Source organism: Lissotriton vulgaris, chromosome 6, assembly GCF_964263255.1.
Source record: "Lissotriton vulgaris chromosome 6, aLisVul1.2, whole genome shotgun sequence".
In the NCBI taxonomy this organism is placed as follows: Eukaryota; Metazoa; Chordata; class Amphibia; order Caudata; family Salamandridae; genus Lissotriton; species Lissotriton vulgaris.
Genome location: NC_141694.1, coordinates 1252818005 through 1252844382, shown reverse-complemented (window position 1 = coordinate 1252844382; position 26378 = coordinate 1252818005).

The window sequence follows — 26378 nt, the reverse complement described above, 5'->3', positions numbered from 1 at the left end:
ACATTTCTATCTGCAATATAGAGCTAAATCTTTGGTAATTCACATCTCTGGTTCCCTACATTGGATTTTTGTGATTTTTGTGTCATTTTTAAGATAAAGCTATTTCCTATATTTATAAATTGGTGTCAGATTTGTATTGTGTGCTGTGTCTTAATTATTTACTGAATTGGTGTTTTAAAATGCTTTACTTACCTGTCTCTGAAGTTAAGCCTGCCTGTTCGCATCCAAGCTACCAAGGGTTGAGCATTGGAATAATTTTATGAGACCTATTCTGAGCCCTAGACTGTGTTAATGGCCTTATTGCCAGTGGTATATATATATTTACCACTACTAATAGTCCACTATTTAGTGTTCAGCGGTGTGGATGAGGACTTTTGTTGAAAAAGTACATCTTTATATAAAGTGAATTAAGATTGTAAAAATCCTCTACATTTTCATAGAACAAAACTTTTGAGTTTGAGCTTCAGAATTTGGACTAAACTGGTTTTAATTCATTGTTCTGATTTTCTCAAAATTGTTCTAAGCCTGTGTTGCTAGTTGTTCTGACCCAAAACTAGGGATACCATGGAGTTATAGGAAAGCAGGGTTGCTTAAGGCCCTGGAGGCCTGGACTGGGGCAGCTGAAGAGACTGAAGGGGAGAAGAGGTTGACCCCCCCAACGTCACCCAGGAGGAAGATGAGGATGATGCCTTTTCCATTGTTTCCAGGAGTAGCTATGTATTTCCAGATGGTGGGAGGAGGACAGGGTCCCCTACTGCAGATAGACAGCTTGAGGCCCAACTAGCTTTGATAGCTTTGGAGCAGAGGAAACTGGAATTAGCTGAGAAGAAGTGGGATAGGGAGGAGGAGACAAAAAGACACGATGGCAGTAAAAATTATGAAGAGTGTGAGATGTCCAAAGGCAGTGGGGTTGACCACAAGCTTCCCAAGGATATTGTACCCAGGTACACAGGGGTAGATGACATTGACAAATGGTTGACTGCATTTGAGAGGGCCCTAGAGATGCGGGGGGTCTGCCCCAAGCACTGGAGTTCACTCTTGCGGGAACTGATTCCAGTATCCGAAAGGGATAGGCTCCTAAACCTGCAGGAGGAGGAGGCAATGTCATACACTCACATGAGGCAATGTTTAGTTGAGAAATTTGGTTTAACCCACGAGCAGAACAGGGTGAAGTTCAGCGACACCCAGAAGGTGAGTACAAAGTCATGGGTAGAATTTTTAGACATCTCACAGAAGGCACTAGAAGGCTGGATCTGGATTGTTGGTAACAAAGTAGAAACATATGAGGGAACACATTTTGACTCATTTTGCTGATGAGAAGTTACTTCAGTACCTAGTCCACTCCAAGCTGACTACTCTTAGAGACCTAGTCAAGGCAGCTGACTGGGATGAGTGGTTGAGAACCCGGGTTTCTACTCAGCACCAGGGGTGTGACCAGAAGAAAGGAGGACAGGTCCCTCCCGTGGGGAAAGCCCAGGGAAAAGAAGGTCAAAAACAAAAGACCCACAAAAATCTGAACAAGGATGGAGGCTCAAGCCAACCCAAATTCAAAGGGTGGGGGCATCAGGGAAAGAATGGTAGGTTCTTTGATCCCTCAAAGGTGGGTAAGTGCTTTGCCTGTAATCAGACAGGGCACAAGAAGGGAGATGCTGTCTGCACCAAGAAGCCCCTCACTAGTGGGCCATCCCCAGGGATTGCTAGTGTAAGTGAGGGGGGAGTGCCCCAGAGAGGGGTAGGTCAGTGACAGAGACAACCTAAGTGTGTCCCTGGGTGGGGTGAATATTTCAACCCTGGCCGCCTTACCTCGAAACATGGATAAGTACAAGCAGAGGCCACTAGTAAATGGGACTGAGGTTGAGGCTATAAGAGACCCAGGGGCTAGTTTGACTATAGTCTTAGATACCCTGGTGTTTCAAGGAAGTTTGCTACCTAGTGAGCTTCATCACATGACCTATGCAGATAGTAGTGCCAAACTCCATCATATGGCTATAGTAGATTTGGAATGGGGAGGTGTGACAGGTCCTGTGAAAGTAGCTGTGTCTCCTTTCCTCCAGTCTAGTGTTTACTGGGCATTGACCTCGAAACATCTGAGTGGTCAGAGGCGGAGAGAGGGCGCACTATGAAAATATTGGAGCTCCCTGAATGGGTATGTGCCTTGACTAGGTCACAGGCAATCCAGCACGGAAAGGCTGGGTACCTGGGCCCTTGAACAAAGGCCCAAGTATCCCAGGACAAGGGCACTGGGTCTGGTGAGCCAAGAGGCAGAGAGGCAGCAGGATCTGTCCCCTGAGAAAGGGATTCCATCCCTGCCAGATCTGTCAGACTTGTCAGAACTGACGGGAGCAGGTAGACCCTCCAGGGAGGAGTTCTGTAAGGGACAGAGAGACTTTCCCACCCTTGAGCGTTTGAGGCAGATTGTATCTAAGCAAAAGGAGGGGGTGACAGTGGATTTCACAGAACCTACTGGTAAGGTTTATACAGAGGCCAGAAACCTCAAGGAAGGGGCCACCAGGAGTTTGGTGGTTACCCAAATGTACAGAGAGTTCATCCTGATCTTGGGCCGTGATATCCCTTTGGGAGGAGATTTGGGACAGACAAAGACTTGGAACCGGTTGGTTAACCATTACTATTTACCCCATATGTCTGGAAAGGTTAGGTAGTTTTGCAGCTCCTTTGTCACCTGTCAGGCCAGTGGCAAGGCAAGGTGAAAACCAATTCTAGTTGTTGGGACTTCCTTTGAGAGGGTGGGGATTGACATTGTTGGTTCCCTGGACCCACCTACTGCATCAGGGAATATTATATATATAATAATTGGTGGTAGTGAAACATGCCATAAGGTGCCCTGAGGTAATCCCTTTCAGGACAATAGCTGCTCCTGCAGTGGCTAGGGTACAGCGTGGTATGTTTGTCAGAGTGGATTTTCCAAAAGAGGTTGTTTCAGATAGGAGCACAAACTTCCTTTCCAGCTATTTGTGAGTGATGTGGGATGAATGTGGTATTAACTACAAGTTCACAACCCCATATCTCCCCCAGGTCAATGGTCTGGAATGCAGCACACATAGAAAAAGGAAAACAAGGAGAAATAAAGATATTTCTCTTCATTGCGCCTCCCTTACGCCTAACCTGGGAAGGTATATGTTTTTGGCGCTGCCTCAGAGTTCCGATTTCTCGTGAATCTGGGGCAGTGTCAAAAAGTCATGGATGTTGCTGTGAACGCCCCCAGCAACACCCATTGCACGCCCCTTTAACGCAGAAATCTGTGTTAAAGCGAACAATGTTTACAAGTCAGCATTAAGTCAAAAAAATGTGGCTTAGTGCTGCTTGGTAAATATGGAGCAGGCTCCTGTGCCACCGAAGCATCACACAAAGTGATGCAACAGCGGAGCAAGGGGGTTACGAATAAACCCCTGAATAAGTCTCTGAAAGGGGTATAGCCTTCCAGATCTGCTGCTTGAAACTAAAAGAAGAAGAAGGGTTCATGCTGGAAGTTTGATTTGCATCAACCAGGCCCTGCACTCTGATGGACTGCACCTGCTGCACAATCTGGAACTACAGACCTGTGAATCTAACTGACCTCAGGAGGATTAAAGAGTGGACTCCCTGCAAGCTATAGATTATCAGAGCCCACCTGGAACATCATGACCAAGAAACCCCAACATGAGTGTGTACAGTGGATTTGTAAGGGTTTTGTCCAAGTGGATTGTGGGAATTGAAGTTCCAAACTTTCAAGGGCCATCTTAGAGCTTCCAGACCCTTGGATTGTGTTTTGGACACTTTGGGACCCTCAAGGGAACTTCAGGAAGAAGTTCCATGGGGCCTCATTTATGAAAAGTGACGCTGCGTGAAAACAGAGATGCGTCACTTTTCACTGCGCACTCCTTACGAAATTCCTGATGCGTCATATTTAATGTATGACGCATTATGTCGCAAGGAGTTACAGATACGTCAGTATTTCTGAGTATCTGTAAGCGCAAAAGTGACGCATTGCTGGAGTGTGTCACAAAAGTGACGCAACTCCAGCAATGCGTCCTTTCACATGGGGAAAGCCCCATGTGAAAGGGCTTGCGTCAGTCTTACGCCTGCTGTTAGGCAGGCGCAAGATTTTGACGCAACAGCGTCCTAAAAGTGACACCGTGAAATCTCATAGATTTCACTGCGTCACTATTACGAGGCTTTTTGCGGGGGAATGCCCCCTCTGCATACATTATACCTGACGCAGGTATAATGTGGCGCAGGGGTTTAAAAAGTGACGCATCTACCTAGATGCGTCACTTTTTAAATATGGCGCAACGAGGCACATTTTTTACACCGCTGGTGCGTCACAAAAAGTGACGCACCGGCGGCGCAAAACTGACGCAAGGCCTTCATAAATAAGGCCCCATAAGTTTGGAGGAACTTAGGAAAAAAGCTCCATAAGTGGACTGACTCTACCTGGCGAGCCAAGCCAGCTACCCTCAACCGTGAGCCTGTCATGGTTCTACATCCCGGACCACCCACAAAAATAACCATTGCATGAATGCTGTATGACTTGGGACATGTCTCTACCTTCCTTTGCCTTTTTTCTCTATCTAAGCAGGAAGTGAGTAGACGTAACAAAGCACACAGCTCTTTGCAGATCAGCGGTACAGTCTATCATCTTCTGCACCGCTGCCTGTATTCAGCAGGTGGAAGCGTACATCCGGGTCATGAGATATTTATTCCTGAGTGACACATCGGATGCTGCTTTGTATCTTGTTTGTTTTCCCAAGCCGCTTTCTGTTTCATTGTGCTGATCCTCGTTTGCCTGGTCTTCCGATTTACAAGAAACCTACAGAGCCTTCGGAACTACTTCCTGATGTGAGCCAGTTCGGTGTCAAGCCTGCTCGTCCATTTCATGAGTACTTACGCAGGTCGCGTGTACACATTGGTTATTGTGGATTATTCTCAGTCACAGTAATAGCCCTCAGCGGTTGGGAGTATTACTCAAGGGATTGTCTACACAGACGATACAGTGCACGGAGCGTGTGTGATAGCATTCATTATTGTGAAACTGAGAGAATTCTTTTGTTGTTGTTTGTTTTTTAACTTGCACAAGAAGTGCTTTTCTGCCAGCCTACAGTTTGTTTTCATTTACCTTTCTGGTGCATGGAGTGCATCTACCTTGATTACAGTTCCACACGCGTTGGAAGCGTGTCTATGATACAGTTCAGATTACATTGGATTGGCATTATTTTGGGCAATCTTCTACAGTTCTTTGTCTAAAGACCCAATTGCTAAACAGGAATTACTTAAAATCATAGGCCGAGTTAAATCAGGTTCCTTGGTGGATCCATGCCCTCCTGATGTATTCAAGTTGGCAATGCCAGGAATTGAGGAAGAGGTCCTGCATCTATTGAATACTTCTCTTCGCACAGGACAGATCCCTCTAGCTTTTAAAGAGGCCCGTCTGATTCCCTTATTGAAGAAACCTGGCTCAGACACGAAATGTCTGAAAAACTTTCGGCCCATCTCTCAGTTGCCTTTTTTGGCTAAAGTGATTGAGCAGCATGTGTTAGCTCTACTCTCGGGCCATCTAGAGAGTAACAACCTGCTGGAGACCAATCAGGCAGGGTTCCGTGCTAGTCATAGCACGGAACTAGTTATGTTATCTTTCCTGGATGAGCTAAGAACTCGGGCTGATGTAAAAACACCGAGCGCCCTGATACTACTGGACCTCTCCGCGGCATTTGATACCGTGTGTCACAAACAGCTTCTGTCGCGGTTGAGATCCTTTGGCATCACGGGTACAGCACATGCATGGCTGACATCATTCCTGCAGGGTAGGACACAACGAGTACAGCTGGGAGATTTACTTTCCACCTCTGCTCCGATCACCTGCGGGGTCCCACAGGGCTCTGCCCTGTCACCTCTGCTTTTTAATATCTATCTGCAGCCATTAATTGCTCTCCTGAATAGGATGGACTGCCTAGTGTACAACTATGCCGATGATACCCAGATAATCATCCGGCTGGATGATGGCCCGGGAGCATCCACTAGGCTACAGGACATACTAAAAGCTACGGTCAACTGGATGTCCGAGAACTCCCTGAAAATTAACCCGGATAAGACGGAAGTGCTGCCCATTTCTATCTCGGGCAACCCTTGGAGTGAGAAATTTTGGCCCATGGAGCTGGGTACACCACCGAAACCAGCATCCGCAGTCAAAAGTTTAGGCCTATATGTGGATAACAAATTATCCATGGAAAAACAAGTTACCACGGTAGTGGGGACCTGCATAGGCCTTCTTAGACAACTAAGGAAGATCTCGGCCTTACTCTCATTCACTACTTTGAGACACGTGGTCTCAGCCACAATTCTGGCTAGGCTGGACTACGGGAACTCCTTATACATAGGTTTGCCCCAGCGGCTGTTGGACAAACTACAGGGGGTTATGAATGATGCAGCAAGGCTGATCTATAAAAAACCCAGGACCGCTCATTCCTCTCCCTTGATGCAGGAGCTGCACTGGCTCCCAATTCGTCAGAGGATTGTTTTTAAAGGACTGTGTATCGCTCACAAGGCTCTGTATGGCAAAGCGCCAAAATACTTGAAATCCCGACTATCCCCCTACACACCGGGTAGGACTTTGCGTTCGTCGGACGCTACTCTTGTGTCCCAATCCCGCTTCAAATTGACCACGGTGGGAGGTCGTGCGTTTTCCAACACGCTCCCAGCTTTATGGAACAAACTGGCTCCAGAACTCAGGAAGGAAAGTAACTTACTATCCTTCAGAAAAAAACTAAAAACTGTACTGTTTAAACAAGCATGGAGCAGAGTTTAGGTGCACAGGTGGTTTCTAGTGAATATAACATCTCACCATGTAAATCTGGACAAACAGCGCTTAGAGACCCCGGTGGTTATAACGCGACATATAAATTAAATAAATAAATAAATAAATAAATAAAGAATATTGTTAGACTTGGCATCTTTGGCTTGGTTTTCCCTGACTTTTTGCCTCTAGCTCCTGTATTTTTGATGCTTTGCTGGATTTTTTTTTTGCTGGCTTAGATGCTTTGGGTAAGTCCCTAGTAAAGTGCACTGAAGTGTGCCAGGGCCAGTACATCAAATGCTATTAGCGGGCATGCAGCATTGATTGTGCCACCCACATGAGTAGCCCTGAAAAGGTATCTCAGACCTGCCCCTGCAGTGTCAGTGCTCAGTTGTTAACTGCTATGTCTACTTGGCAAGTGCACCCACTTGCCAGGCCCTAACCTTCCCTTTTCTCACATGTAAGGCACTCCTATGGTAGGCCCAAGGTTCCCCCGGGCCAGGGTGCAGTGTATGTGAAAGGTAGGACATGTACGGCTATGTGTCACATGTCCTGATAGTGAAATACTGCCAATTTCGTTTTTCACTATTGAAAGGCTATCTTGCCCCATAGATAGAATGGGAAATGCTTTGTAACATCTTACAAGTATAACTTCTCATTGGTTCAAAAGGGGGTGGTGATGGACGGAGCATCTAAACCAATCAAACACTCACACCCAGTCAACAGATCTGGGTTTAACCCATCACCGTTCTTTAGCCCACTCTGCCACCCCAGTTCAGACATGGCCATATGCAAATCAGTCTGACCCTGTGCCTCATGGGAACAGTCCAGCCCAAACTGCCAAGCCATGCCTTCCCTGGACCGGAAACAAGATTCCTAGGACCGGTTTCTGGCATTACAGGCGTCTTCAGCCAGGCTTGCTTGAATTCAGTGGCAAAGTGAGCAAGGGACTCACGTCTGAGCATACCCTGCCAACTTATGGCAAACAAAGTGGTACAAAAGGGGGTGGTGATGGACAGAGCATCTGAACCAATCAAACACTCACACCCAGTCAACAGATCTGGGTTTAATCCATCACCGTTCTTTAGCCCACTCTGCCACCCCAGTTCAGACATGGCCATATGCAAATCAGTCTGACCCTGTGCCTCATGGGAACAGTCCAGCCCGAACTGCCAAGCCATGCCTTCCCTGGACCGGAAACAAGCTTCCTAGGACTGGTTTCTGGCATTACAGCTGTCTTCAGCCAGGCTTGCTTGAATCCAGTGGCAAAGTGAGCAAGGGACTCACGTCTGTGCATACTCTGCCAACTTATGGCGAACAAAGCGGTACAAAAGGGGGTGGTGATGGACGCCATAAGTTGGCAGGGTAAGCTCAGATGTGAGTCCCTTGCTCACTTTGCCACTGGATTCAAGCAAACAAGTGCGCACGTGACGTGCACAGCTGATCGCGATCACTTTCACTTTCGCTGCCACGCGGCCGTGTGCCTTTCACGGCCGTGCGGCAAATGCTTGTCTTAAATACCTGTCTTTCGGTCTCCTCTGCAGCTTCACTGATCGGGCTATGACTGGTCTCTTTATTTGTATGGGGCTGGCCATCCCTTGGCTGCACTCTAGTTGTTTTGATTGTATCCCCGCTGCATGTTCTTGATGGGATATTCATTCGTTCCAGACGTGTATCAATCGTGAGTGCATTAACATCTGAAGATATGCCCCCATGCCCTTGCCACCCATATAAAAACGCAGGACTGCAGCGCCTCTCGGTACACACCTGAGGTAGACGCTTGTTCTGCCGTACTCCGTGGCTTCTGTTGTGCATGCCTTTAACTCATCGCAGGAGGCAGCAGAGCACCCCCTCTCTTTGTAAGCCTGTTTAATTCAGCCGAGGCCTATCTCGTGTTTAGCCCGTTGAAGCGCCTCAAACTCGTTCATCACAATCTCCAGTGACACACAACAGAAGACCGTTGTCTTGCGGCCTGTGGAGCCTGGCTCTGTCAAGTTGTAATGTAAAGAGACCTGTATTGTTTAACTGTTGTGTGAGTGCCGGCCATGCATTAACTACACGTCTCTGGTGACAAATAGGACAGCAGCACCCTCGTTCATGGATTAGGGAAGCATAGTAACTCCTTCATGCTGTGCAGTGATGCTCTTAAATTGGGTTTGGGTGCGCAGGAGCAGCAGCGCCCTAGAGTATGGCTCTGTAAAGTATAACCATATGATGCTGAGACGTGCTGTAATGCTGACCTCATTATTTTCTCCACCCCGTCCTTGCATAAATGTGGTAGCTGTCCGCTTCTGTTTGTTTCGGCATACCAGAGCGCCCCCTCCCCCCCCCCCCCCCCCCCCCCCCCACCACCCGCACTACGTGACTGGGTTTACTCGCTGCTCAGTTATTACCGTGCTGGTTAGTGTCGGGTGCCTCTTGAAAGCACCTCTTGGCGCTATACAAGTGTAAACGCTTTATCTCGCAGCAGTCGGCGCCGCTCCGAGGGCTCTGACATGCTGCAATGCTGTGGCAATGCAATGCACTCCCTCACTTAAAATGACCCCCACCCCAGACCCGTTTGAGGGCCTCCCTCACGCCACTCCTATAATCTGTCCCCGCTCTTTCTGTGACTGTTGTGGTCCACCTCTGTCTGTCCTTTCCTCCCCTGCCTGCCAGGCTTTCTCTCATTCGCTGTATGCATGACTTCCTCCCTGCCTGCCTATCTGCCTGTGCATCTTCCTTCATGTCACCCCTTTCTGTATATTTAGTTAGTGACTCCCTCCATGTGCACCTTCCACCTTTGCTGCCTGTTTTACTTTTCTAAATGGCTTAATGTAATCTGTCTATCTTCTTATTTGCTTTGATCTTGCGCGAAACTGCCAATCTCGGTACCCACTATCTCTCCCTCACTGTGCCAGTCTTCTATATCATACCTTCCTATAACAAGCATTAGAACAGGCAGGAAGAGGTTGCCAGCATTACAAAGTCAAAAATAACAGAAGACATGTTTTATGTTAATTTTTTTTAATAGGGTTGTTCAGTGGTACATAATATATTCTTGTTATTGTTAACTGCGAAGTATTCCCGATCGTGCCTTGCACTTTTTTTGTACGCGAGTCTGTAATACTCTTAAATGTGCATTTTAATGAAGAGCAGCGTGGGTGCACAGCACAGAGCAGGGTGTGTTTCTAGTGAGTGAATCACTGTGCAGTCAGGTGGGGCCGTCTGTTCATCTTGTTCACTGTCTCAGAGACGTCTGGACTCACAAGAGCCTCTCTGCTGGTGACTCCGCCCAGGGAAACACAATGAAACATATTCCACTTCCACGTGTGCAGTGTACCTGCTTTATATTGACTGACTTGCCACAGGAGCCGATAGCTGCCTCCATAGCTCAGGGGGTAGAGCACTGGTTCTGTTAACCAGAGGTCGTGAGTTCAAATCTCGCTGCGGGCCTCACCTACGTTTTTTTTACACTATTTCTATTCCAAATCCAGCATTTGGTTCAACGGCATAAGATAAATATTTTTTTCTTTAAAAGCGCACAACAACTCCTGGTTGGCTCAGTGCTATACATGACTGATCTAACAATAAAATAAGCAAAGGTGAGGTCATTTACAGATCCTATGCCCGGAGCAAGTTATCCTTTGTTTTTTTCCTGAAGACTTCAGTAGAGGAATTATTGCTAATCTGGAGAATCAGAGCTTTTAATTATTTGGGAGCCAACAGAAACAAGCATTGGCATAGCCAATAGGTCTCGCCTTTAGGACTTTATAAGTGTTAAGCCATGCAGCAGTTGATGTTGTTGCACCAAGGATACTGCGCTGCATAACTAAATACTTATAAGGTCCCAAAGGCGAGACCTAATGGCTATTGTATTGTATTGTAATTGCATTTATATAGCGCTTACTACCCCATACGAGGCGTCGAAGCGCTTTTCCGGCAGGTAGCACGCTACTCCGGGACCCATAGAGGATTAGTGTTGAATTAGTATAGTGAAACATGCAAGTACATTTTGAGTGGTGGATAGGTTAGTCAGTTATTTGGATTTGGAATGATAGCAGAAGGATAGAGGAGGACAAAGGTTTCTATTTATTTATCGCTTGTTGACCCACGCCATTCAGGAAGCCTATAAAGGATTAGTGGCAAATTATTATGGTGAAATTTGAGGTAATTTCAGTGATGGATATTAGTCAGTTACTTGGAGTGAGAAGGATAGTGGAAGGATAAAAGGGGAAGAAAGATTTGCATTCATATAGCACTTGTTACCCCTGAAGGGTGTTGAAGCGCTTTTCTGGCGAGTAGCAGGCCACTCCCGAACCCATAAAGGATTAGTGTTGAAAATTAGTATAGTATAAATATGAAGTCATTTGAGTAGTAGATATGTTATTCAGTTATTTGGGCAGTATATTAGTATAGTTGAATATGGAATAAGGAATTTGAGAAGTGACCATGTTAGTCTGTTAATTTTGATTGAAAAGGATAGTGGAGGGATAAAAGAGTGAAGAAATTTTTGTTATTATTATTTTTTTTTAGGTCTTAGCAGTAAGAAGAGGCTTTTGGATGAGTTAAAGGGAGTTTTGGAGGGAAGGAGTCAGAGGGGAGAGTTTAGAAAGGTTTGTTTTAAGGGATCGGTGTAGTAAAAAGAGATGTCAGGTGATGCAAGGAGGGATAGAGCAGGAGAGAGTCTAGAAAGGGTTATTTTGGCGATCATAGTAGTGGTATGGGGTTTGGGGATAAATGAGAGAGTGGATGTAGAGGATATATTGATAGATGTATAGGATGAGAGATAGGGTAGTGCATTAAAAGGAGTAGTAGAAAGAAGTTTGAGATGAGTCGGAAGGTTGGGCTAGAACTTATATTGAGCAAAGTATAGGCTGAGAAATAGGCTAGTGCATTGGAAATGCTAAATTAGAAGAAAGCGATAAATATATATATAGATCCATAAGTACATTGAAAGTATATAGATACATAAAGGAAGCAAGTATATTTAGATTAAATATATTGATAGAAGCATAGGATGAGAAATTGGGTAGTGCATTGGATATGCTTTTTCAGGAGAAAAGTAACAGACACACAGATCCAAGTACATGGAAGGTACATAGATGCACAATGGAAGTATGTAGATGTAGACCAAAGATGATTTTTATTTATTGATGAATATTATTATTATTTTTCTAATTTTTTTATTTTCTCTTAACAACATAATTATTTTACATGTTTTATAAAGTAATACACAAAGATAGGTACATATCTATAGTGAAAACAAATGCTTATATACAGAGGAATATGCTGTAAATTTCTGTTTCCGTATGGTGCTTATGTGGGGAAGAGCCAGATCTTGAGTAGTTTTCTGAAGATAAGGTGGTTGTCGGTGGATCTTATGTTGGGGGGTAAAGAGTTCCATAGTTTGTCTGCTTGAACAGAGAAGGATGTGCCACCCATGGTTTTTTTCTTGTATGGTGGGATTTTGAGGCGAGATGCTCCTTTAGAGCTGAGGTTCCTTTGTTGAATGTGTTTGGTGATTTTATTCCTGATGAAGAGTGGTCCTATTCCATGTATTGCTTTGTGGGTAATACAAAGCAGCTTGAACGTGGATCTTCTGGCAACCGGTAACCAATGCAGGGTTTTCAGGGCAGGCGAGATGTGGTCTCGTGGTTTGATATGCAAGAGTAGTCTGGCAGCCGAGTTCTGAATCCGTTGTAGTCTTTTCATGGTCGTTAAAGGTGATCCGTGGTAGAGGCTATTGGCGTAATCGAGTTTGGATAGAACAAGGGAGTTGGTATCTTGGACCTTGTGTGGAAATCCCAAATGAGGGAAAATTTGTTGCAGCGTTTTCATAGTAGCAAAACTTGATCTTGCTTGTTTATCCACTTGGACATTCATCGGCAGCTTGGAGTCCATGTTCATTCCGAGGTTTCTTCCTTCCTTCGATACTTTAGGCAGTGATCCCAGTTCATCAGGCCATGTCTATTTGTACTCTTACGTCGATCTTTGCCTTGGCAAAGACCGGCCAAAAATTGCTTTACAATTGATTATCATGGTCACTCGAAGTGCAATGACTATCAACATGTAAAGGTGTATGTAAATAATGCAAATCTGCTTCGTTCCCTAAAACTTAAAAATATAAACCTTTTACGAAAAGTATGGTAACTCTCTAAACACAACTACAAGTAAGAATTCAATGCTATTTTAACAAAACACGTACACACATAAACTACTTCTGTTTCCCAAAGCTAAAAAGACTCCTTAACCCATGGCAATGAAACGGAAGAGTTTGTGACTTTGCAGTGGCTTCTGGGTATGCAAATTTTCCCTAACCAGTTGGTTGCTGTCAGGCAGGCTGTAACAGCGATTGGTACAGCACCTGCTGCTTGGTTGAAGCGTTCCATTTCCTCCCCATCCACTCCACTCCACACACACTCACCCTCTCTCTCTCTCTCTCTCTCTCTCTCTCTCTCTCTCTCTCTCTCTCTCTCTCTCTCTCTCTCTCTCTCTATCTCTCTCTCTCTTTTTCTCCCTCTCTCTCTCTCTTCTGTCCTTCACACTCACACACCCTCTCTCTCTCATACACACACCCTCTCTCCCCTCTCTTTCTCTCACACACGCCCTCTCGCTCTCTCTTTTTCTCTCTCTCTCTCTCTCTCTCTCTATCTATCTTTCTCTCACACACTGCGCTCTCTCGCTCTCTCCTTGTCCTCTCTCCTCTTTTCTCTTCTCACTCTTCTCACTCACACACACACATCCACACACTCTAAAAAAAAAAGTGTGAAGCAAATGGTTTGCAATTTTTTAGATGTCATAGTGCTTAGTAATCCTTTGGTTGTTTTTGAGTCCTAAATAAATCTGTTGCTTAACAAATAAATGATGGATGGAGTTCTGAGCGATGAAAACAGAAAAACAACAGTTGATGGACAGAAAACAGAACAATGTCATACAGTCACCCCAGTACAGAGATTTGGGCCTAAATCCTTTGGGGCAGATTTACAAGCCCCTTGCGCCACTTTTGCGTCACTTTCCCCATGTAAAAAATGATGCAAAAGTGGCGCAAAGGCCTTGTAAATAAGGCCCTTTGTTTTTTTGCTCCGCATACCATTCCAGTTTGAACCCCTCCATATGCAAATTAGTCTAAACCAGAGGTCTTAAAACATTTTGATGCCGAGACCCCCTATCAAAATTTTGTAGGCGTAAGGACCCCCTACTGACAAATATTTCTGGAACCTGGTTCTCCTCATCCTCGACAACCATAAACATCCCCAATTCCCACAGCAAATCATTTTTATGGTGGGGAAAAAATATTAAACAGCGTTTAGCAAACCAAAGGTTTGTGGGTGACTGTGGATTGGTATCAGAGGCTTATTACACAGTTCAAAAAGAATTACCCAAAAATTCACAATGGTATTTTTTCACAAATAAAACTTATTTTGTCAAAACGTATTTGGATGATAACACCTTTCTGAACTAAAGTGATGAGCGTGCTTGTTTTTCCCCAGAGAGATGGTCAATCTATGATTGCACCTTATAAATAAAAGTTTAACACCCAGATATAGCAATAAGCAACAGAACAGTGACCAGTCCCGCTTTGCCAAGGGCCCTTAGTGCGCAGCAACACGTGTCTCTGATTTTTAGTAAGTAGTGAACAGGTTGACCTATAAACACATTTTTTTTGTTAAAATCAGCAGCTTATGTGGCATATGATTGACTATGTGATTTTTGAAGGTTTGCTTGTTTTTTTAAAAAGTGTTCACTGATTCAGGGTTGTAGCAGTAACAAATGGTCCCTTAATCTTCCTAATATTTTAGGCAGCAGGCCTCGTATCTATGACTTATACAGACTATAAATGCTGCCTTACCGAGAGCAGTACAAACTGCTACGCTGTACAGATCTACGGATTCATACGCAAAATTAAATTTTCCAGTTTGAATGCTCATTTTCCCTAACAAGGGCTTTTGAGAGTACTATTGTTATATGGCCGCCTTTTGGGGTCATTTGTTTATGCAGGACGTAAGGCAGCTATTTTCATTGGCCTTAGTCAGGGTCACAGGAATTATTCAGCAGGGGAGGCCCACATTATGCAGCAGGGTTGGATAAATTATGTGGCAAGCAAAGGAAAATAATGTAGCACATTTTGGGAAAGTATAACTTAATTAGTTTACCATTTCTAAACTTGTTAACACTGTCTGGGCATTAGTTGCAACTCATTAGTACCACTTTAACAACCAAACACAGCCATAAGTTACAGAATTATGACCAGTCAAACTTTACAAAGGATCTGCCACTGCGCAGCAACACTTGTTGCTTTATTTTTAATAACTTTGGAATCTATTTTATGTTAAAATCTGCATATTATGCAGATGATGATGGAGTAGAATTATATGAAAATCGCTGCAGCCGTATAATCACATTATACCAGTGGCCCGGCCTTTGTGTTGCAGTAGCTCTAAGCAGAACTTCACTGCCAGGCATCCCTGCTACTTACACATATGGTAGTGCTCCGCCCCATGTGTGACGTCTGACACAACGCTATGCTCCACGTTGAGCAGAGCAGATGGGTGACGCACTGGAGGACGTGCAAGACATTCCTCGTCTCTTCCCTAAGCCTAGACAGAAGACTTCAAATTACCCGAAACTCTGACTGCCCACCCAGATTTCAGAAATACTGGGAGTACTTTTATTTATTTTAATTATGTGGTATTTCAAACTCGAATAGCGGCTACAGTTGGTAAGTAATATACTCGAGGAAAATTCCTTGACAGAAATGTGCTTGAGAATAAACGGGCCACAATGATTTACAATAGATTTGCAATGCAATAGTCTCACATTTAAGCGAGTTTAAGTGATTGAATTGTAAATGACAATGCCTTTTATTTAAGTTTTAAAAACCAAAACATAAATAAAAGGCATTGTTATTTACAATGCCAATAGCTCAAACTTGCGTAATTGCGAGACCTATTGCATTGCAAATGCTTGTATATTGTGTTTATGAAAATGCCACTTTTAGAAAGTAAACAAAACAGGTGATGGACCGAATGTGGATCAATGTCACACATTCATCCCAGTCCAAAGATCTGGGCCCAAATACATCGTTTTTTTGCACTCCACACCACCCTGGGTTAGACAATGGCAATATGCAAATCAGCTCTGACCCTGTGCCCCATGGGAACAGTCCAGTCCGAACTACAAAAGCCATGTCCTTCCCAGAACGGAATCAAGCATCCGAGGACCGGACCGGTTTCGAGGTAACACCTCTCATCAGCCCGGCTAGCTTGACTCCAGTGGTGTGGAGTGCCTGGGACCCACGTCTGAGCATCCCCAGCGCACTTATGGCGGAATTTGCAAACAAAACAGGTGATGGACCGAATGTGGATCAATGTCACACATTCATCCCAGTCCAAAGATCTGGGCCCAAATCCATCGTTTTTTTGCACTCCACACCACCCTGGGTTAGACAATGGCGATATGCAAATCAGCTCTGACCCTGTGCCCCATGGGAACAGTCCAGTCCGAACTACAAAAGCCATGTCCTTCCCAGAACGGAATCAACCTTCCGAGGACCGGACCGGTTTCGAGGTAACACCTCTCATCAGCCCGGCTAGCTTGACTCCAGTGGTGTGGAGTGCCTGGGACCCACGTCTGAGCATCCCCAGCGCACTTATGGCGGTATCGCGGTATTGCCCCATGGGAACAGTCCAGTCCGAACTACAAAAGCCATGTCCTTCCCAGAACGGAATCAAGCATCCGAGGACCGGACCGGTTTCAAGGTAACACCTCTCATCAGCCCGGCTAGCTTGACTCCAGTGGTGTGGAGCGCCTGGGACCCACGTCTGAGCATCCCCAGCGCACTTAGGGCAGTATTGCAAACAAAACAGGTGATGGACTGAATGTGGATCAATGTCACACATTCAACCCAGTCCAAAGATCTGGGCCCTAATCCATCCAGGGTGGTGTGGAGTGCAAAAAAACGATGGATATATATATATGCATATAGCCATGTCTGAACTGGGGTGGCAGAGTGGGCTAAAGAACGGTGATGGATTAAACCCAGATCTTTTGACTGGGTGTGAGTGTTTGATTGATTCGGATGCTCCGTCCATCACCACCCCCTTTTGTACCGCTTTTGGCCACCATAAGTGTGGCAGGGTATGCTCAGACGTGAGTCCCTTGCTCACTGTGTCACTGGATTCAAGCAAGCCGGGCTGAAGACGGCTGGAATGCCAGAAACCGGTCCTCGGAAGCTTGTTTCCGGTCAAGGGAAGACATGGCTTGGCAGTTCGGGCTGGACTGTTCCCATGAGGCACAGGGTCAGACTGATTTGCATATAGCCATGTCTGAACTGGGGTGACAGAGTGGGCTAAAGAACGGGGATGGATTAAACCCAGATCCTTTGACTGGGTGTGAGTGTTTGATTGATTCAGATGCTCCGGCCATCACCACCCCCTTTTGTACCACTTTTAGAAAGTAGGCATTTTCTTGTTTTACCATTCTGTATGCCGCTGCCTGTTTCCGTATTTACTGTCTGGTTTTGGAGTGACAGAGGCTGGGGATGTGCATTCACTGTAGACAGCTACTGGAGGGGGGTGGGGGGGTTGAGGTGTGCCTGTCCCTTCCTGGATGACTCAGAGCTGAGCTGAATGGTTCTTTGCTGCACATAGAGTAGTGAAAGGAGATTTCCGTGCACCTGAATAGGGCCTGTCTCCCTTGCGCAATGCTGTTTCCACCCCCTGTGGTCATACTGCACCAGTGAGGACAGAACTAGTTTGGACTGGGTTCAGAGACCCTTGCACAAAGAGAACAAAGACATTTTGGGGTATACGTATTATACAAAAAATCCCAGAAGTTTAGACTATTTCTGCAATCTAGAGGAACCTTTGCCAAGGAGAAGAACTGGAGAAACTGAAGAGGAGTACTGCACCTTTGCTGTGTGCTGTCTATGGTTGGTCTACAGTAGCTCTTTCTGCAAAGGAAAGGAGAAGGACTTTTCTGTGTGCTGTGTCCCCCTGCTTGAGGAAAATCTCCAAGGGCTTGAGTAGAGCTTTCCTCCTGTTCTGAAGTCTTAGGTACACAAAGACTTCACCCCCAGCTCCCCTAAACTTCTTGCTGGGAGTTCTGACCTTCCAAGAGGTGCCTGTGACTGTGTTGAGCCTCTGGAGTTTGTTCCTGCTGTTGGGAGCTGGAAAAGCAACGCAACTACAAGAGAACCGACGCATCGAGGGATCGCGGCTGAAGAAACCGATGCAGCGCGGCTTGGAGCCGCCACACCGATCGCCGACGCATCCCGGATTTCCACGCATCGAACCTGTGCAGCAAGTTATGCCTCACTCGCGGACAAGAACTGTCTCAGAATCGACACATCACTTCCCCCTACAGACCGGATTCGGCGCATCACTTCTCCTACGTGCAGCAGAACTGTTGCATCGCTCCCCCATGGTCTCAGGAACAGACGCATCTCTTTGTTTTTCAACGCTTCCCATCTCTGCGGCTGTTTGACCTTGTGAATATTGTGGCAACTACAGGTACTTTGAGAGAAATCATGTATCCATAGTTTTCTATGGGCCAAGTTGTTGGAAACCTTTTTAAAGTCATATTCGTATTACATGTATTTTGGAATTTTGTTGTTTTGGTCTTGTTGAGATTAGATAAAGATACCTTATTTCTCTAAAGTGTTGTGGTGTCCATTTGTGGTGGTATCACTGTATTACTGTGTGTTTTGAGTACCAATACTTTACACATTGCCTTTGGGATAAGTCTGCCTGCTCGTGCCAAGCTACCAAGGGGGAGAGCAGGGGTTATCTAAAGTGTGTATCCCACTTACTCTGACTAGAAGCAAGGGTCCCTATTTGGACAAAGGTACCTACCTACCTCTGCCAACTAGAGACCCCCATTTCTAACAAATATATATTATTTTTTCTTTTCATGGAATGTCTTTATAGCGTTGCTTATGGTGAAAATTATTGTTCTAAAAAGGAACACCACTTGAGAAAGATGCATGCAATTATTGTTATCGAAGACAGCATCGTTCTAATACTCAGTGATGACCAACTGAACATTTAAAAGAAAGAATCCTGGACTGAGGGTTTTTTTTCTTCTTTAAGGTCCTTACCAATAACGTTTACCTGTCTGATATACTTGGTTGGGTGGTGTTGAATGCAGCAGATACAAATATACTTTGTTCTTTCTATGCTTCAGGGGTTTTTTGTTTTCTGCCTCCACTAAGAACTCTTGCTCAGACCTTTCAATATTTGTTCATGGAACATAAATGGACTAAAAACTTTAATAGAAGATCCCGACACAATAAGCTTCCTTAAGGACTTTGATGTTTTAATGTTACAGGAAACATGGACGACGGAGAAGGAGCCTCTAATTGGCTACTATGAGTATTTGAATGTTGCCTTGCGTAAGTCAGTTTTTGGTCGCGCTAGTGGAGGCTTATCCACTTACATTTCTTTATGTCTGGACGTCAAACATTTTGAAATTAACTTCAAACTTGCTTGGCTCATAAGTATGAAATTAACATATATTCACCCCACAATACTTCTAAATGTTTACTTAAGTTAAAAAAATCTGAGAAATTATCCCAATTTACTATCTTATGGGAAATAGTTAAAGTGTTGTATTACGACCATCCTGATGCAACGATAATAATCTCAGGGCATTTTAATATTCATTTCCTTAAACAAAACTGCGTTAACAAACCAACAAAGGCATTAACACCGATCTGCGGAACTCAGTTAAACAAATTTAATCTCGTGTTATTAGAGGATGATGGCCAAGTACCCATGTATAGAAAATCAGGCAACTTCTCCGTCATTGATTACTCCATTATATCATCTGAGTTGGTAAACATCCGTCATAAATGACAAGTAATACCCAGGATAGAAAGTGATCACAACCCACAATCTATTTCCTTGGCATTTTCACTAGATTATCTACCAGAAGCGAGGTTATTGCAAGTTGCCCCAATAGCGTTCAGCCTTAAAAGACTAGTATGGCATCCGAAAAATCAAAAGGAAATATTGGGAAATATTGGACTTTCTTGAACTCCTATTTAATAAAGCTCTGGTGGAAAAAAAAGAAGGGACGTCGATGGTTGATATCTGGCCCAATTTGTGTGCTTTACTTCTAGATCGCTTTCCCTCGTCCACATCACCAAAAGGCTTCATATGAGGACAAAAAAAACAGGATGGTATAATAACAGGTTGCTTCGCTTAAAAAGAGCAAACACAACAGGTGATGGACCGAATGTGGATCAATGTCACACACTCACCCCAGTCCAAAGATCTGGGCCCAAATCCATCGTTATTTTGCACTCCACACCACCCTGGGTTAGACAATGGCGATATGCAAATCAGCTCTGACCCTGTGCCCCATGGGAACAGTCCAGTCCGAACTACAAAAGCCATGTCCTTCCCAGAACGGAATCAAGCATCCGAGGACCAGACCGGTTTCGAGGTAACACCTCTCATCAGCCCGGCTAGCTACATTCTGTCCATCAAATTGTTTTTTGTAATTTTCTCCCTGAGTGTACTGGGGTAGCTCAGACGTGGGTCCCAGAGCCTCCACACCACTGGAGTCAAGCTAGCCGGGCTGATGAGAGGTGTTACCTCGAAACCGGTCCGGTCCTCGGATGCTTGATTCCGGTCTGGGAAAGATATGGCTGTTGTAGTTCGGACTGGACTGTTCCCATGGGGCACAGGGTCAGAGCTGATTTGCATAAAGCCATTATCTGACCCAGGATGGTGTGGAGTGCAAAAAACGATGGATTTAGGCCCAGATCCTTGTACTGGGGTGAATGTAAGACATTGATCTACATTCTGTCCATCAAATTGTTTTTTGTAATTTTCTCCCTGAGTGTACTGGGGTAGCTCAGACGTGGGTCCCAGAGCCTCCACACCACTGGAGTCAAGCTAGCCGGGCTGATGAGAGGTGTTACCTCGAAACCGGTCCGGTCCTCGGATGCTTGATTCCGGTCTGGGAAAGATATGGCTGTTGTAGTTCGGACTGGACTGTTTCCATGGGGCACAGGGTCAGAGCTGATTTGCATAAAGCCATTATCTGACCCAGGATGGTGTGGAGTGCAAAAAACGATGGATTTAGGCCCAGATCCTTGTACTGGGGTGAATGTAAGACATTGATCTACATTCTGTCCATCAAATTGTTTTTTGTAATTTTCTCCCTGAGTGTACTGGGGTAGCTCAGACGTGGGTCCCAGAGCCTCCACACCACTGGAGTCAAGCTAGCCGGGCTGATGAGAGGTGTTACCTCGAAACCGGTCCGGTCCTCGGATGCTTGATTCCGGTCTGGGAAAGATATGGCTGTTGTAGTTCGGACTGGACTGTTCCCATGGGGCACAGGGTCAGAGCTGATTTGCATAAAGCCATTATCTGACCCAGGATGGTGTGGAGTGCAAAAAACGATGGATTTAGGCCCAGATCCTTGTACTGGGGTGAATGTAAGACATTGATCTACATTCTGTCCATCAAATTGTTTTTTGTAATTTTCTCCCTGAGTGTACTGGGGTAGCTCAGACGTGGGTCCCAGAGCCTCCACACCACTGGAGTCAAGCTAGCCGGGCTGATGAGAGGTGTTACCTCGAAACCGGTCCGGTCCTCGGATGCTTGATTCCGGTCTGGGAAAGATATGGCTGTTGTAGTTCGGACTGGACTGTTCCCATGGGGCACAGGGTCAGAGCTGATTTGCATAAAGCCATTATCTGACCCAGGATGGTGTGGAGTGCAAAAAACGATGGATTTAGGCCCAGATCCTTGTACTGGGGTGAATGTAAGACATTGATCTACATTCTGTCCATCAAATTGTTTTTTGTAATTTTCTCGCTTAAAAAGAGAGCTTAATAGAGCTACAAGGGCAGTTTTTAGAAAACCGAATGGAGCCCAAAAAACTTGGAATATCCTTAAATAAAAAAAAATCGGAAATTAATATAAATGTGAGCTATGGAAAGCCAAACAAACTTAATCCAAAATTATTTTGGAGCATAATTATTAATCTGGAAAATGGTAGTAATAGGGGGAACAGTGCGAATATAGATGACTCCTGTTGGGCATCTTTTATCTATAATCTTTATGTTGCACCCTACAATTCCACTCCAATATTCTCTGCCAGAAGTCATATACATCAAGTAGAGATGAAGCCATAAAATACAGTTTTGACCAGGCTAATGATCATTCAGAGTCATATATTGAGGGCTTGTGGCCTAAGGTGCGTGCCCCGATCATTGTCCAAACGGAACCTCAAGAAACAGAGTTTTGGCATGTGGAGCAAGTCAAAAAAGCAATGACCAGAATAAAATTGAACGGAGCGCCTGGCCCCAATGGGATTCCAAATTCCATTTTTAAAGCAAATCTTAAGTATTGGCCTGAGGTTCTAGCGATTTTATTTAATGACGTCATAAAATCTAGAACAGTTCCAGACTCATGGCAAGCAATCATAATCCATCCAATATATATATTAGGCGATAGGGCAAAATATAGAAAGCAAAAGTTATAAATTTGTTTTGTTGACCTTAAAGCCGCTTTTGATTCTGATCCTCGAAATTTGCTATGGGCTAAACTTTTGAAATGGGGTATCGTACCCCATAACAATTACTGGACATGATGAAATTGTTATATTCCAATACATGGCTTAAGATTAAAATCGGAGATGGCTTAAGTACTACCCGCTGTCTTAATACTAAGACTGGCCTGAAACAAGGCTGTGTACTTGTTCCATGTCATTTTAATTTATTTATGGCTGACCTTCCTAGACACTTCAAAGAAGTTAATGCTCACTCACCCTAAATTTTTGGCAATGAGATTAAGTATTTACAATATGAAGATGACACCATATTATTAAGTCATTCATTATAGGATTAAGAAGATTAATTGATTCTTTCAATCATTATATTACCCTTAATGGTTTACAAATGAACATCAAAAAAACAAAAATAATGATTATAGGTGGTAAAAAAGCAGATAAGAAAGAATGGAACATTAATGGGTGGCATATTGAAACTGTACAATTTTATAAATATCTAGGAATAACAGTTGATGATAAAATGTCATTTAAACAGCACTTTACTAATCTCAAAGCAAAGGCAACAGCATTGTCTTTTGCTTTTAGAAAGTTGAGGGATAAGTTGTCAAGTCCAAACCAAGAGCATTTACGGAAGTTCATGAAAGCAAATTTGATTCCATCTTTGACTTATGGTTCAATGATTTTTCGTGGTAAAGACGCGAAAATTCTTGATGACCTTCAAATAAAAGTTTTAAAATCAGTTTTTAGGATTCCGAAGCACATGGGACATGCTAAAATTAGATTAGAATTTGGTCTGAAAAGGCAATCTTTGGTACGGCAATCTGCCTTTCTAAAAAGGCTATACTCATTATATTGTTCAGAACAAGGTATCCTTGCCAACCAATGTTGGCAGGAGATAATAAAGTATGAGCATGCTTGTAGCTGGAGATCCTTTTTAAACGAGAGTTTAAATAATTTTAATTGTCCAACATTTGAAAAAGAGGGGAGAAGCAAATCTGTTTATAAACAAACATTAAATAGATCAGCCAACCTATTATCGATTATTTTAGGTAAAGATGAGCTTAGAATAAAGTACCACTCTTGGTCCATTGCTAATTCATTCATTAAATTAGAACCCCAATTATATTTGTTGACTCACCTAAAATCATACTTACGGGATACATTTATGCTACTGCGGTTTGGGAGATACCCCACTAAGGACGGAATACCCAAATGGGAAAAAGTGGTCCTCTAACCGTTGCAGATTATGTGGTTCCCATGATGAAACTTTAATACACATTGTGACTACATGTCTCCATTTGTTAGACGAGCGGAAGACTCTTTTAAGACCTATTTATAACGAATTGGGGGTGAGAACATGTCGACACGCCATTATTACTTGTCTTACTGGGTCTACGCTTCGCCTGATCACCCGATTTGTAAAGTTAATCTTTATTGCCGAAAAAATAACTATTAGCCAAAACCGGCTCTAATTGTTAGTTCTGTAATATGTTGTTCACGCAAGATGGCGATGACAATGAAAAGCTTGTTTTTTTAATTTACTTTTAATAAGTCATGCCCAAATTTTATATTATAACTGTTACAGGACTTACTAAATTTGAAGATTGAAGATTATGGGGTCCATTAGGATAGCGGGTGGAAAATCACCCCGACCGCCATGGAGGCGGAAAACAACCGCCCGCCGGGACCGCGGATAACCCGGTGGTCAAATTAGGATCAACTGCCAAAAAAGACCGACTGCGGCGGTAGCGGGCTAACTAAAACTGTCCGACGCGTGCGGTCACGTCTAAAAACCGACCGCTGCGGTCGGAAAAGCAGCGGAAAAGCTACACCCCGCCGCAAGCATAGCGGAGACACCGCACGGCAAATTATGATATCCCCGATGGTCCGGTACGAACCGCTGTTTCCGACCGCAGCGGTCGCACACTGCAGTGAATGGGAGAGACAGCGGAAGAGCTGCAGCATAGGCACTGGAGCGGACGGTACATGAAAAACATGGCGGACGAAGCCAAAACACCGCAACGATGCCTAACTGAGCACAAATCCAAGTAGCTATGCCCCGCAAATACACAAAACATATACCAATGTAAAAAAAGAATAACACTCCCAGGACAACACCCACAATACACCTCACAGCAAGGGCCCAATTGGACACACCCACACAGCAGAGTATAAATACAGGTCCTTCACTGACCACAATTCTTTGCAACACTCCAGAAGAGAAGGGCATACACCAGATCTGAGAGGAGAGGCAAAATAACACAGCACACACACATCACCACCACCACCATCACCATCACACCAGCACCAAAAACTCCCCAGCACACAACACATCTCACACCTCAACACCACAACCAACACACCCACCCCTGCACCCACAGACACTGCGAACACCAACCACCATGGCAGCACAGAAACTGCCAAAATTCACAGATGGTGAGTTGACAGTCATGGTCAATGAGATAGTGAGAGTGGAACAACAACTGTTTGGTAGCCTGGTCCAACAGACACCATTAGCCACAAGGACACAAATGTGGGAAAGGATAGTCCAAAGCGTCAATGCAGTTGGGACCACCCCAAGATCCAAGAAGGAGATCATGAAGCGGTGGCATGATCTCAAGAGGGTTGTCAAAGAGAAGAGGAGCAAGAACTGGGAGCTGGCGAACGTGACTGGCAGTGGCCCTCCCATCCCACAGAAAACATTCACACCATGGGAGGAGAAGGTACTTGTCATGGGTGCCGCTCACTGACCTGCTTCTCTGTGCCAAAAACGAGGAACTGCTTTACCGCCCAAATCTTGAACCGTACTCCCTGGAGCAGAGGTCGGCTGGTGGGAGCGTCACTGCAATCGGCAGTTCACCATCTCGCTCTCAGCGCGACCCGCCCAGGTAGCAGTGCATTGGTTGTGTCCAGGAACAGCCCACCGGGGGACTGCGAGGCCCAGAAACCACCGCTCTTTGCAGCCGGCGCCTCTTCCCCCGGCGGCCACGCCCACTGATTGGAACGCTGCCTCATAACCTTTCGCGACACCCGCTGCGCGGGTGCCGCTCACTGACCTGCTTCTCTGTGCCAAAAACGAGGAACTGCTTTACCGCCCAAATCTTGAACCGTACTCCCTGGAGCAGAGGTCGGCTGGTGGGAGCGTCACTGCAATCGGCAGTTCACCATCTCGCTCTCAGCGCGACCCGCCCAGGTAGCAGTGCATTGGTTGTGTCCAGGAACAGCCCACCGGGGGACTGCGAGGCCCAGAAACCACCGCTCTTTGCAGCCGGCGCCTCTTCCCCCGGCGGCCACGCCCACTGATTGGAACGCTGCCTCATAACCTTTCGCGACACCCGCTGCGCGGGTGCCGCTCACTGACCTGCTTCTCTGTGCCAAAAACGAGGAACTGCTTTACCGCCCAAATCTTGAACCGTACTCCCTGGAGCAGAGGTCGGCTGGTGGGAGCGTCACTGGAATCGGCAGTTCACCATCTCGCTCTCAGCGCGACCCGCCCAGGTAGCAGTGCATTGGTTGTGTCCAGGAACAGCCCACCGGGGGACTGCGAGGCCCAGAAACCACCGCTCTTTGCAGCCGGCGCCTCTTCCCCCGGCGGCCACGCCCCCCTTCTTCCTCCATATCTAGCCAGTCTCTAACGCGCCGCGGGTCGCGCCGCGGGTCGCAGCCCGGGGCGAAGACCCGGGCAAAGACCGGGCCATTTTAGGCCGTTAGAGGCTGGTAGAGACTGGACTGGGCCACCCCCCCTGACCCCAACATTATTATCCGATTTATCGCCTCTTATAGCAATATTCTCACGACTCACCTCACTCCCACAACCTAACAAGAATAGCAATGGTTCTTACGAGAGGGAATAAAACTAAAGCTAAAGCCCCCAGCGCTGCAGGTAAATTGCTTGGTCCCATGGACGACTTCCTATCGAAGGCGAACACACTCATAGACGAAAGCATAACACTCATTGAAGAAAGGGTCTCTCTAGATCTAGCATTTGCGAAAAGATCCTCATTAGGTATCCTGGCAGAAGCCAGATCTCCAGCGCTGGGAGTCCCAAACGCTGAGTTGGTCCCAACTAGAGAGAGACGCAGCC